The sequence below is a fragment of the Anas acuta genome, chromosome 1, assembly GCF_963932015.1.
Source record: "Anas acuta chromosome 1, bAnaAcu1.1, whole genome shotgun sequence".
Taxonomy (NCBI): Eukaryota; Metazoa; Chordata; class Aves; order Anseriformes; family Anatidae; genus Anas; species Anas acuta.
Genome location: NC_088979.1, coordinates 40,138,503 through 40,153,519, shown reverse-complemented (window position 1 = coordinate 40,153,519; position 15,017 = coordinate 40,138,503). Strand labels below are relative to the sequence as shown.

Sequence of the window (15,017 nt, the reverse complement as noted above, 5' to 3'; positions counted from 1 at the left end):
ATGTTGGTCTAACAGATATTTGATGTTTCCAATATTTCCTATTAATGAATAATTAGGCCAGATTTCATACAGAATGTATCAGAGCCCTGTGGACACTGACAGACCTTTGTGTTTCTGACCATCCTAACCTGGGACACACACCCACACCCTCTTGAGCAGAAGTTCATTTAAGATCAAGCCTGGTCACTGTCCTGGTTTCAGTTAGAATTAATTTTCTTCCTAGTAGCTGGTGGAATGCTGTGTTTTGGCTTAGGATGAGAAGAGTGCTGATAACACCCCGATGCTTTAATTGTTGCAGAGCAGTGCTTATACTAAGCCAAGGACATCTCAGCCTTTTGCTCTGTCCTGCCAACGGGCAGGCTGGGGGTGCAGTAAGAGCTGGGAGGGGACAGACCCAGGACAGGTGACCCAAACTAGCCAAAGGGGTATTCCATACCATCTGACGTCATGCTAAACAATATATAGGGGTGGCTAGCCGGGGGAAGGGGGCCGGACTGCTCGGGGTTAGGCTGGGCATCGGTCAGTGAGTGGTGAGCAATTGCATTGTGCATCACTTGTTTGGACATACTATTATTACTTTCGTATTATCACCATTGTATCATTATTATTATTATTGTTATTATTATTTTTGTTATTATTATTTTCCTGTCTTATTAAACTGTCTTTATCTCAACTCACGGGCTTCACTTTCCATTTCTCTCCCCTGTCCCAGAGAGGGAGGGGGGAGGGTGAGCGAACGGCTGCGTGGTGTTTAGCTGCCGGCCGGGTTAAACCACGACAGTCACACAGATTTACCCTGAGTTTTGTGATAGGAGTGCCTGTGATCAGCACTGCCTCTGAGACTGCCTCCTAGATTGATCTTGTTCCTGTGCTGCTTGTAGCTTGTCTCCCAGATGGTCCCCTTGGACTTCTGGTACACCTTGACCCAGGTTTGGTCTCCTGGACAAACTTTGCATTCTTGTGGCCACCTTGTCTCTGTACTGTCTGTGCCCCTTCTCCTGTTCCTCTGGAAGGATGCTGGCCCAAGCTCACTGGTCTCCATTCTCTGGCTATCTGTAGCCTCAGTTATCAGCACTGGGCCTGCCTGCTGTGCTCAGACCCCACAGGACTGTGCCCCATCAGTGGGAACATTGTGCCAGGGTCAACCTTGACTCTGAGCTTTCCTGCCCTTAAGAAGCAGTCCTGCTTCTGTAGCTCACTGATGGTATGCAAATATAGCCTGGCAAACATAGCTTTGCATTATTAGTAAAATCTCACGGTCCTGGCAGTTCAAGGCCTCAGTACACCTCTGAACTTATGCTAAGGTACGTGGAATATGAGAGCAGCTGTTTCATTAAGTTCTCTGTTCAAGGACTACTCAGCACAAATGACTAAAAATGAAAGTGATAAATTAAACACATAGATACACAAATCTAACAAGCAGGTGATGACAGTTGCAGTAATAAAGACCTGAACTCTTCAGCCACTGACAGGTAGGCCATTAACTAAACTACTCAGGCATAGCTTAGCCTTGAAGAAGGTCAGCATGAACTCTGTAAATGGTAAGAAGGGTGAATCAAGACTAACCTGAGTATAATACAATCCTTGAGGAAGGCCACAGGGCCAGTGAAAAACTCAGTATAGAATATTTAGAGGAGGGGCCAAAGGGGGAAAAGTTGTTTGTCAGTGAAGAACTGTAGGAAAATAGAAAGGAGGGTGTATAAAAGGGTCAGGTTACGCGTACGTAGATTGCCAGTCAGTGCATTTGCCTATGTCCGATACCTGATCATGGCAATCTTTTTACTAAATAATGATTTGTTTTGTTTTGTTTTGTGTTGTTTTGTTTTATTTTATTATTTTATTTTATTTTATTTTATTTTATTTTATTTTATTTTATTTTATTTTATTTTATTTTATTTTATTTTATTTTATTTTATTTTATTTTATTTTATTTTATTTTATTTTATTTTATTTTATTTTATTTTATTTTTCCTTTTTTTTCCCCTGTGTAATCTCACTCTCTGCTCTATGAATGAATGCTGCAATGTCTGAGTGCCAGCAAATGGAGAAAGATATGGTCATGGGGTCCATACGTCTAGGTGCCAGCAAATAGAGAGATTGTTATAGAAGAAATATCAGGAGGGTGAGCAACTGGGGAAGGCCCGTAAGCATTAAGGTCTAGGTGATGGCACCAGGGCGTGCTATCTATGTGCCAGCAAACAATCAGAATGCCTTGGGTCATAGGTCTACAGGTCTACATGTCAGCAACTGGAGGAACAGGCATGGAAGAAAAGTATGAGTGTCACCAATCTGAGAAGGGGCTGCAGTTCACAGGGCCATTAGGTCTGTGTCAGCAACTGGAAAGGTCAGAGAGAGTGCATGAACTGACAGAAATTGGAAAGATATAGATGTGCTTATTTTTTCCCTAGTGAATGTAACTCTCTCTGGGTACATGTGCAATTCGCTAGTGTATTTTAAACTGGACTAGCCGGCAAGGCAGAGGAAACTCACTTACTGGGTGAAAGGACTCAGGGTCTGGACATAGATGTTAGACTGAGGGCCTATGCTAATACTCATGGGAACTGTGAATGTGATTGTGCTTCTGAATCAAGGTAGTGAGGGGAAGTGTGCTTTTACTGGTGAACTTCATGTCAACCAGAGATAAGGAACAGGACTTTGCCACCTATACTTATGTATTTTATGTGAGCTCTCGCAGAGTTATGTGTGGATGCTGCTAAATGCAGTCCCCTGTAGACTGTGTGGTGGCAGTATAAATATCCTGTATGGATATGCTTCACCGGGGTACACAGGTGAAGACTGTCTAGTAGTCAGGTAACTACTGCCTAAATTCATTTTAGCTTTAATGTACCTTTGTGAAATCATGTGTTGTAGTTCCTACAGTTAGTAGATATTAATTACAGGTGACTATTCTGTGTGACATGAGCAGTCTACAATGGTAGGGGAAAAAAGGAAAAGAAAGTCACAGCCTTGTTTGATTATGTTTTTGTGTAAGAACACTGGAGACAATTTAAAATAAGGATGAAGACAAACTTTGTGATAAAAATATGTCTTTCTTACCTTACAGGAAAAGAAGAAAAAAAAAAAAGTGTTTAAAGACAACTACTCTTACTTCCTGAGTTCCCTCATAACCTGAATTATCCTATGAATCTATGGACTTATAGGTAGTTAAATAGTATGACTTGATGGAAAAGCAATCTGGAATAAATCGGGGTGTATAACTTAATTTCTAAATTGCTTTATTAGATGACTGAAACAAAACAATAGCTTGAGATTGTAAGGCATCTGTCCTGGTTTCAATTAGGACAGAGTTAATTTTCCTCCTAGTAGCTGATAGGGTGCTATGTTTTGGCTTAAGATGAGAAGAGTGCTGATAACACACTGAGGTTTTAATTGTTGCAGAGCAGTGCTTACACCAAGGCAAGGACGTTTCAGCTTCTCTGTCCTGCCAACGGGCAGGCTGGGGTTGCAGCAAGAGCTGATAGGGGATAGATCCAGAATAGCTGACCCAAAGTAGCCAAAGGGGTATTCCATATGTCATACTAAACAATATATAGGGGTGACTAGCCAGGGAAGGGAGGCCGGACTGCTCAGGGTTAGGCTGGGCTTCAGTCAGCGGGTGGTGAGCATTGTGCATCACTTGTTTTGTACACATTATTAGTAGTAGTAGTGTAATTTCTTCTTCTTCTTCTTCTTCTTCTTCTTCTTCTTCTTCTTCTTCTTCTTCTTCTTCTTCTTCTTCTTCTTCTTCTTCTTCTTCTTCTTCTTCTTCTTCTTCTTCTTCTTCTTCTTCTTCTTCTTCTTCTTCTTCTTCTTCTTCTTCTTCTTCTTCCTATTATTATTTTTCTGTCTTAATAAACTATCTTAACTCACAGGCTTCACTTTCCTGTTTCTCTCCCCCATGCCAGAGAGGGATGGGAGAGGGTTAGCAAACAGCTGTGTGGTGTTTAGCTGTTGGCTGGGTTAAACCACAACACCATCACACTAAAATAAATTAAAATAAGGTTCTCAAATATCTACGTAACTCTGTGGCTTTACTTCATTGACAGCATGCCTCCTTTCATTCTGGTCATGTATGCACGTATTGTGGAGATTTTTCAAGATTATCTTTTCTTTTACATTTTGCATTTTGCATGTATAGACTCACTTTGTCTTTGAGGTGAAGAGGATTTGGGCACATGTCATTTGCCTGGGGCTGAAATGGGGCCACCTCAAGTGTATGTACATAAAATAGAAAGTACCTACAAGATAACATTATGGTAAAAGCTCTTATAAACTTTCCAGGAAACCTGTCCAGATTTCTCTGTGAAGTGCCAGTATACTAATGCACGCATGATGGGGGAAAAACAATGGGAACTAGAGGTCTGCATGCAGATTAAGTATTGCAATTCACTGAGTTCATAGAGACATGGTGGGATAGCTCATGTGACTGCAGTGCTTCTGTGGATGGGATAAAGACACTTTAGGAAGAACAGATCAGGAGGGGAAAGAAGGGAGTTGCCCTTTAAGTGAACAAAGGAGACAAAGGGGATATATAGAGCTTTGCCAAGTTCAGGTAAGGAGCTTTATGTTTGAAGGCCTGGTCTTCATGGGATACGTTAACTAATTTGCTGGGAGGGCGATACAGGTCCCAAGAAAACCAGGGGATATCTGAAGGTCACTGATGACAATTTCGTAGCACAGTTGATCAAGGAGTTGATGGAAAAAGATACTTTGTTGGACATTGTACTTTCAAAGAAGATGCTTGGTTAGAGATAAGAAGCTACTAGAGAGAGTCCAGAAAAGGGCCACTGAGATGATTAAGGTACTCACATATGAGGAAAGGCTGAGAGAGCTGTGACTGTTTAGTCTGGAGAAGAGAAAGCTTGTAGGGGATGAAAGAGACAGATTTTTGTCAATGAACGAACAAGAGGCAAAGAGGCAACAATGGGTACAAACGGATTTTTTATTTATTTATTTATTTTTTCCCTGCCTCTCTGCTTTTCTGCACGTCTACCTCTCCTGTAAGGATGATGTGTTTGCACTGAGGTTATAGAATCTCAGATATATTCTAGCTAACCCCACTCTGAGCAGGGGAGCTAGAGTAGACAGTCTTCACAGGCCTCCTTTCTATTATTTATCCATTCTGTGATCATTCTAGTAGAGGACCCCCAGCCTGAGCATCTTTGAAGACATAGCTTTCTAGTACTTGAGCAAATCCTCTCAGGATAAATAAATATCATAGAATATCATAGAATATCATAGAATATCCTGAGTTGGAAGGGACCCTTAAGGATCATCAAGTCCAACTCTTGACACCGCACAGGTCTACCCAAAAGTTCAGACCATGTGACTAAGTGCACAGTCCAATCTCTTCTTAAATTCAGACAGGCTCGGTGCAGTGACCACTTCCCTGGGGAGCCTGTTCCAGTGTGCAACCACCCTCTCTGTGAAGAACCCCCTCCTGATGTCAAGCCTAAATTTCCCCTGCCTCAGCTTAACCCCGTTCCCGCGGGTCCTGTCGCTGGTGTTAATGGAGAAAAGGTCTCCTGCCTCTCGACACCGCCTTACGAGGAAGTTATAGACTGCGATGAGGTCTCCCCTCAGCCTCCTCTTCTCCAGGCTGAACAGGCCCAGTGCCCTCAGCCGTTCCTCGTACGTCTTCCCCTCCAGGCCTTTCACCATCTTCGTAGCCCTCCTCTGGACACTCTCCAACAGTTTCATGTCCTTTTTATACTGTGGTGCCCAGAACTGCACACAGTACTCGAGGTGGGGCCGCACCAGCGCAGAGTAGAGCGGGACAATCACCTCCCTTGACCTACTAGCGATGCCGTGCTTGATGCACCCCAGGACACGGTTGGCCCTCCTGGCTGCCAGGGCACACTGCTGGCTCATATTCAGCTTGACTTGAAGACACTCCTCAAAATTACAATTCTTCTGGCAATTTAATGATTTTCTGTAGTGAGGAGTGAACTCTAAAGACAAATCCTTATTCCTTTTTTTTTGTGGAGAAATTGATTACACAATTTCTTATTCATGCATGACTTACAGTTGGTAGGCTATCTAAATGTTATGGTAATCCAGTCCTTATGCCTGCAGCTAATGGAATGTTTATAAAACACTGTTTTAAAGCATTACTTTTTTTTTTGTTTTTTGTTTTTTTGTTTTTTTTCCCATCCCATCATACTTAAGAATGGAAATTGATGTGTTCTCTTGTGATAAATTGTGTAATAGGCTAGGAAAACACATTTTGTTTGAAGTATTTGGAAATCTGTTCTTTTAATATTCTCTCAGTTCACATACAAGTAGTTTAAAATAGAACAGAATTTGAGGCAAGCTTACAAATAAGGCAAAAATACATGCTTGTCCAAATATATGTGGAGGAGAAAGCTAAAAAGACTCATGACTAAATGTATGTTCAAGGAATAAAATAAAGTTTCAGAGAAGATATATATTCCTCATAGGACCTACTCCATTACAGATTCTTTTTTTTTTAACAAGAGATGTGTGATAGTTTCTCTGGAAAACACAAGAAAAAAGGTATGATTTGTTTTAATTTAATGCAGAAAGGTAAGTGTAAGATACGGTAAAAGTAAGGTAAAGGTAAGTCTTTGGGCTCAGTATTATTTACCCAATAATTCTAATGAAATTCAGCTTTGAAATAGATGAAATATCAATGAAAGAGTTTAGCTTCTTGATTAAATCCATTTCATTCCTGGAGGAACAGATAAGGCAAGCTTTTCTTTCTCTCTCTCTCTCTTTTTTTTTTTTCAAAAAAAAAAGAAGTTGTCAGATTCCATCATATTATTGATAAATAAGGGTGTCTGTTTAGCAAATTGAACTAAACTATAATAAAATTAGAAATAATTAATAAAGAAATAGTCTCTTACCATAGGCTTTTCAAGCTAAACAAATATTATTGCATATATACATAGCTGATTTGTAGACATGAAACAAATGGTTTAAAAGGTTATAATAAACTAGTTGATAGGGATTTGTATGTTGTATTCATAAATGATAGAAGAAAAGGCAGGTACTTTGGTGTGATGAGGTTTCAGATAATACTAAATTATTCTGAGTACCAAACAGAAGGTAGTCTGAAATGGTAGAAGGACCCCATGTAACTGAATAAATAAATAAAGCATCAGATTAATTTTAAAGTGGCTACACATGAAAAGATGTCCATAAGAAATAATAATCTTAACCTTAAGTATAAAACAATGAGGTTAAAGCTGGCTACTGAACTTATGAATAGAACATTTGTCCTATTACAGTATTTCATTAAAACTCTTTTTTGTAATATTCAGTATTTTATTAAAACTCTTATTGATATTCAGTAGTGTCCATGAAATGCAAACAAAATTTTAGCGATGTTTTAAGCTTGGAGTGAAAAAAATATTTCTTCCAATAAATAGAATAGGATTATAGGATAATTCATATCGTAAGTGACCTCTTGAGATCTTTATTGAATCCTTCCATTCAAAATAGAGACAACTATGAGATTAGACTGTATGATTCAATTCTTCAGCCAAACAAGTCCTGAGAGTTTTAGCCAAATGGATCCTCGGTCCTCTAAGGACAGAGAATGCACAGCTTCTCTGAGCAACCTGCTCCAGTGGTTATCTGTCTTCAAGTTTGTTTTTGAATTGGAACTTCATCTGTTTCAAATCCATTTAGCACCTGCGTTGCTGTGAGCAATTCAAATCCCTCAACTCAAAAACTATATAGCAGAAGTAGGAAAGGTAAAGAGGATTATTAGGGCTAAAGTACGGTTTCCATATGAGGAAAAATAGAGTGAAACTGGAATTTTAGTGTTGAAAAGAGACAGATGAAGTCTATCAAATTAAGGGTGTCATGGAAATGATGAACATGCAGTGATAGTTTTTTTGCATTTCCAAGAGCTAGATGAAATTGAAGTTAGCAGGTGTGGGTTCAAAACAATAAAATAATGTTGTGCATTGTTTGACGTATGTATGTAGTAGTTGTTTAACTAGATGCATCAGCCGTGGTCCCTGTCATAATGATCAGACATATTCTGTCAAGACAAAAGACACTTTAACCAAGTGCAGTGGTTAAAAGGCAGAGAAGATAGTGAATGGAGTAAATGATACTGACAAAAACAACAGCTTCAAAATTCCTTTAGGTATAAGAACTTTATTACAACTTGGGGATCAAACATATGACATCTTAGCCACTAATAGCAACAGGACAGTAAAGTGAGGAAGTGAAATATGTCTGAACAACAAACACCATGTGCCCTTAGCAGGAAAAGCAGTGAAGGCAAAGGAGGCATCAAAAGCTGTACCTTCAGCAACAAACAGACTTATGCACTGGGTGTTAATGTAAAGAGTGTGATAGATTTTTGTAGTGCATTGTCTGTGTGCTGACTGATGATGGTAACACATCACTTCCCAGTATGCTGTAGTCATGGTCAGATATGATAGACCTTGTAATGATAAGGAATTTTAATGATATGGAATTTTAAGCATCCTTAGTACTATGTGCATAACAATTATTAAAAGGCATAAATAGATTGCACAATTGGTTGTACAGTTTATGTGTCATGTATTATCAATCAAATTTCATTTGATTTTTTTTTTTTCCCTTAAGATTATGTGTTTATATTTCTCCTGTAGTTATTTGGATGAGATAGCTGTCTTTCACGTCAACTTACTAGTAAGGTTTAAATGAAGAATAGTTTTAAGTTCACCTACAACAGATATATTTGTGTTAGTGGTTAAGTCTTTTTTATATCCCAGTGTAATATCTTTCAAAATCTAATAGAAGTTCTTGTTTTTCTTCTGTTATGTTTGAGAACTTCTGATGAGAAGAACCCAAAAATAAATTAATAAGTTGAAACATAAGAGACAGTTACGTGAACTGCAAAAAGATACTATCAGGATATGTTGTCACCACTTTGAGAAACAATAATCAGTAGACCAAGGTTTATAGGATAGCCTATATAACTGATCTTTAAGGAGTTTGCTTCAAGCACATAGACTCCAACTTCCTAGGTGCTTGAATTTCCATCATTCTCTCTACTTTTTCCAGCTACTCTTTCAGTAAATTACAGAAATAACCTCCAGGGCAGTAGGTTCTCAAGGAAGATAACAACGAAGAAATAATATTTTCTAGCATGATGGCAAAACTGTTTATTTCTTCAGAAAAAATAAGTTGTAAAAATAAGTTTGACCTTTCCAAATTTCAGGTTTTGGGAAAAAAAGAATTGCCACTTTAAATTATATGTTTGCACACTGAATTGCTCCATATTTCTAAGCCTCAAATTCTCTTTCCTTTTCACTTCCCTACAGGGATGTTTAGACTAATGATATAGTCTACAATGCCTCACTTTACTGTCGGGGAGGGAAGAAATAAACAAAAGACTTTCTACAAAAGCAGTTTCTAAACACTTTTGTGAAAAATCACTCTAAAAAAATAAGCTACACAGATCCTTTTCTATAACCTAAATTTAGAACTATTCAGAGAAATGACTGACAGCTAATAACCTTAATTTATCTATAATTTCCTAGTACAGTGAATGTCACTGTAATTCAGCCTATCACAGCAGCTTTTTAGTAACTTTTTTTTTGTTGTTGTTCTTTCCCTGATATATGCCCCCACCACATATTCTCAACAGAATAGGATATTAATAGTCAAGCTGTTATGTTAGCTGTGGGATATGACTGCAACTTTTTAGTGAATTCACTTATTCTTTTATATACCAACTTTTATGTTCTTTTTCTACAATTAAAATTCTAGTCAACTAATGTAAAAATGCACATGAAAACACACCCTCTGACAATTCCATTCAGGGAACTTCACAATAGCATGCGATTTAGCCAACTCCAATGGACAAGAGTCATGTTTCATGCAAATATATAATATATTTACTTTCACCAGGTTTCACTAAATAGCAGTTTAAGAGAGAAATTAGGAAATTCCTGTAACTGGTAGCTATAACAAAGACTGATGAATAATATTTTCATTATCTCTCTCTATTTTTCATTAGTTTCATCCACTGCATGCTAAACCCTCCACTTTCTTTACCCAGACATATTTTCTTTTCATTACAACTCTGTTTGTTGTGTGCTATGGAGCTAAAAAGTAGAGTAACTGTAAAATACCTTCTAAGCATGCATTGAAAGTTAGATTAATACTATTTTCCAGAATCCGTTATCAACTTCTTCAGTTGATATATACCTTCTTGATACCTTATTCAGGTATACTGTTTAGAATTGGAAAGTAAAATGTTTAGAAAAAAACTAGAAAAACTAGAATAACTAGAAAAAAAAATCATAATTATATTCTCAGAAGCTGTTGTATGGTGACAGGTGATATTATTATTATTATTATTATTATTATTATTATTATTATTATTATTATTATTAATCGTCATCATCATCATCATCAGGTGTGTATATATCGTCAAGATTCCTTGCAAGACTTACAACATAGTATACAGATATAATATTATATATATATCATAATATATATATGTGTGTGTTATATTTTTTATATATATATACACACACATATATATATACACCATACAGGAAAACGGACTTCAAAAATTCTAACACCACAGTGTTATTTTATGATGATAACAATAGGAAATCTTTTTCCCATTGTGTGTTTTTTGAGTGCTAGTCACCAAAAGGAAAGAAACAGTGTACCACTGGGATTTATCTTTATATCAACACAGGAATTGATGAGGCTGTAGGGAAAGAGAGTCATGTGGAATAAAAGGCAAACAAGAATGTTGGTGTTTATAGATTACTGCGACAGAAACCTTAAAAATACATAAAATGTGTAGAAAGATGTCTTAGGCTACTTATTTCTGAAGGGAAAACAAACTATCAATTATTTCTTGGAAAGGACTTTTGTTTTTCCCTTTTAGTTTATGTTCAAAAAACTTGTTTATCTTGTAATTCTGGAGTAAATGGTAGATTTCCTTGCTGCAGCATGTGCTTCAACTAGATGCCTATTCCTGCCTTATACACTTAGGTACCTTAGCAACTTCCCTAGTCCAATTGCAATTAATAAAATTTAATAATGAGAAAAAAAAAAAAAAAAAGTCTTCTCTATTAACTGTTTGTTTTGTTTGCTGAGAAAGTATATAGGTGGTGAGTCTTTCTTGTATTTTGTATATAAACCTGACTCATATCCAAATGTTAGCTGAAATAGCACATTTCCCAGCATTTGGTTTTCAAGCTGATTAATGAGTTCCAAGAATTCTAGCTAGAAAAGCACCCCATTTGAACAATTTGAATTGTTTGTCACAATGAGGATGATATCCAGCTGAGCTAGGTTCAAGTACTCTTCAGCGTGCACTCTCCCAACACTGAAGAAGCATACTTATGCTAAACTATAAACATCAGAGGTAATAGCACACTCCAGCCTCCATTAGAAGACTACCTCACTGATTTAAGTGAGCTACACAAGAAGAATATTCGTACTTCACCTCCTCTTGGATAGCTGCAAAGTGATCATAGTGGCTAGCTCACTCAGCATGCTTCTGAATAGTCTAGGTCTAGCCCGGATCTGGGCATGTTTTCTTACTTTGAGATATTTTGTGTGTTTGTATAAAATATGGTTTTGATGGGAAGATGATGGGATGATGATGGGAAGAAGAACAATCTACATTAGTATAGAATATATATAGAATGAACATATATAATAAATATAGAATGAATATATAACGTATATATACTTGAATATATGAATATGAATAATTAATAGCATAGAATTTCCAGAAGGACAATTTGCTTTGTTCTATTTCTTTGTTGTTTTGCTTTTTGTTTTTTGTTTGTTTGCTTTAGTTCTGTGAGGCTTACAAGATTGGAGCTTGATGAGATATCTTGCTTTGTGTTGTTCTTTTTGGTTAAAGGTGACCTTGAGAAAAATGTGGTTTTGTTCTTCTAATTTTATCTGAATTCACAGAATACTGCTGGTTAAGGAGACAAAATAAAGGGTTATATGTTCACAAAAGTACTTGCAATTGAATACATCCTTTTCATCTAATTGTTCATTGCTTAATGACATTTTTCTTTATAATTAAAAAAAAAGGGGGAGGGAAGGCACCGTTATCTTTTCTCCCCATTCACCTTTTTAGTTGCGATCTGTTCACACAACTCTAGCTGAGGCACCTTTGAGCGTCCTGCTTTGCAATAACTGGTGTATACTACATTCTAAAAAATATTAAACAAAGTCTTTGGAAGCATAGGTACTTTAGCCTACTAGCATATTCATAACTGTGCATACATTCCTCACACAGAGAATATGCAAACTCAAAAATGAGAAACTGCTGGGAAATTCTTATGTGATATTCGGTTTAGTTAGCATCCCAAATTTCTGTCTTTCGTAGTGTAAAATTACCAGTGTGCAAATATGTATTTTTCTCTTTCAGGCATGCATAAATTTCTGGTCTATGCAGGAATAGGCCAGAAATATCAAATTCCAACCCTGTCAAAGGATGTGACAATTTATGCAGACTCTCTTTTGACTTTTACTCAATGCCTCTATTGTCCATTGAGATTATTGTTTCCCATTACTCATGTTTTCTGCTTCATAGAATCACAAAATCATAAAGGTTGGAAAAGATCTCCAAGATCTCTCATCTGGTGAAACCATCACCCTACTATCAATGTCACCCACTAAACTGTGTCCCTAAGCACCAAGTACAACCTTTCCTTAAACACCCCCAGGGACAGCGATGCCGCCACTTCCCTGGGCAACCCATTTCAATTCCTGACTACTCTTTCTGATAAGAAATGTCTCCTGATTTCCAACCTAAATATCCCCTGCCGCAACTTGAGGCTATTCCCTCTAGTCCTATCACTACCTGTGAGAATAAGCGAACCCGCAGCTCTCCTCACCTTCCTTTCAGGTAGTTGTAGAGAGCAATAAGTTGCTAGAGATGTAGAGAGCAATAATAAGATGTTGAGAGCTCCCCTGAGCCTCTTCTTCTCCAGACTAAACAACCCCTTCTTTCATTTTAGCTAATGTATCCATTTAATTATTAAACAATTTTAAGAAACATTGAAAAAAAGAAAAAGGAAAATACTGCTTATGCTAGAAATGTCAAGTTCCATTGCACTTTTCTTCATGTTTAATGACTGTGTTTTTGTAATGTTGCAGTATTTGAGTTTAAAAATTCTTTTGTTTATAATCTATACTTTTTGCTATTGCATTAATAATATAGGTACTTCAGAAGATTGTTGTAAAATCCTTTGATATTTGTACACCTAGATAGTTAGAACCTGTATCAGCTATATCAGAAATCTTCAATCCCAGAATTATATGAAAATTAAAGATCATATACTCTAATTTCTTCCACACTACTCCAAATTATTTTTATATAGTCGTATATATCTGGTTTATTTTGAATAAGAAAAATTTGGATTCCAATGGCAGCATTTTTTTTTTCCCCAGGCCCGAAAAGTTTGTTTGTTTGTTTGTTTGTTTTTTTAGAATTTAGTACTGTAGTGGATTTATGTGGCAAGGTTTTGGTAGCAGGGGGCCATAGCAGTGGTTTCTGTGAGAAGGATCTAGAAGCTAGATTCATAGTCTATGTAATATGTGAGAAAAAATATGTAATAGGAACAAAAAAAGAGATTTTTGTGGTAAACAGATGCCTCTAGTTAAAACATAAAAAAAAAATGTTCTCAAGCATAGATAGGAGTAGCTGAAGCAGATGGACAAAAGCCTTTTTGCAAATCAGTATTTTAACTAAAAAAGCAACAGAGATTGCATTTATTGCTCTTACTACTGTCTGGATGCTCTGTAGAAGCATAATAAGCATATATAAACTTCTGAAACATCTTAAAAAGATAAACAAGCAAAGAAAACCTTCCAAAGAAGCAGAAAAACCTACAGTTTTCCATATCTTTCCAAATGTGTTTTTTAATCCATTGTCCATTGAAGCATTCTCTGAATTATTCTGATGTTGTAATATTAAAATAAGGATTTATCACTGCTCTGTAGGTGTGTAACTTGTAAACCTTTATGTAGTCTGTGGCAGGCTTATTCTTGAATGATCCATGATTCCATTTGGCTAATACTCAAATAGATAGATAGACAGATAGATAGACAGGTAGACAGACAGAACACTAGTTATAAAACTCACAATTTGCTCTTGAAAAGGTAAAATTGAACTTTGAACAAAATGAACACTTTGTTCAGTACACTCAAGAAACATTTTGGCTAGAACAGCCAGAAAGACCCTCCAATACTAAATATTTAAGTGTTTTCTGGCAGTGATACACACACACACACAAAAAAGATTTACTAAGAAAGAAGTTTACATTTCAACTAGACATCATCCTTAGTCCTGGCAGTAGATTAATGAGATCAGAAATGATCTACTGTTACTTGATGTACAGCATATAGGTACTATTCCTGTTAGCTATAACAAAAAAAAAAAAAAAAAATGCTTGAGAAGAATTGTATGTTTATATATATATTCCAAACATACAAATTCCAAACACACAAACATGAAAAACAAGTGATAATGAAAATTCAGGCCAGCGCTTGATCACTTCTCTTTAGTTACAGAATGAGGACAAAAGAGAATTTACTCAAGTTGGAGGGAAAGGACTGGTGAACTAAGTGAAAAAAACCCTGTCCACAAAGCAAAATAAAATTTAAAATTCATCACTGAGATATGAAGCTCATAATTTTGATGAGCCATCTCAAGACATTTGCCTTCAAATAGTATGAAGAAGTGGGCAAATGGTCATTCAAAGCTGATATCAACTTTCATTAGAGAATATTTTTCAAAAAAAAATCATCTTCATTAAGAGATAATACAGCCGTATCCATGTTGTTATCCCATGGATCTGCAACAGTAAGAAAGCAAGAAGATTACAATCAGGGTATGCATTCCTCCCTTTTGCATCCTGTTAAAAGATTAAATGTAGTCTAGAAAACTATTTCTGCTCTCTATTTTTTCTTTGGTGGAGTTGTTGGAGCTTGATAATGAAAATCTGTAAACAAACAGAACACCAACACATGTGTAGACATTAAGCCTGTCTGTAGAATGA

At 36.7% G+C, this 15,017-nt stretch overlaps 1 long non-coding RNA gene across 1 annotated transcript in view; it reads left to right on the top strand.

Annotated features, from left to right (window-relative positions):
- Window positions 1-209: 209 nt before the first annotated feature.
- The window catches only part of LOC137850120 (uncharacterized), a 479,600-nt gene continuing 464,792 nt past the window's right edge, over window positions 210-15,017 (top strand). Inside the window, exon 1 of the long non-coding RNA XR_011092276.1 lies at window positions 210-530. This is a non-coding gene — a long non-coding RNA (uncharacterized lncRNA). The remainder of the gene's footprint in view (window positions 531-15,017) is intronic.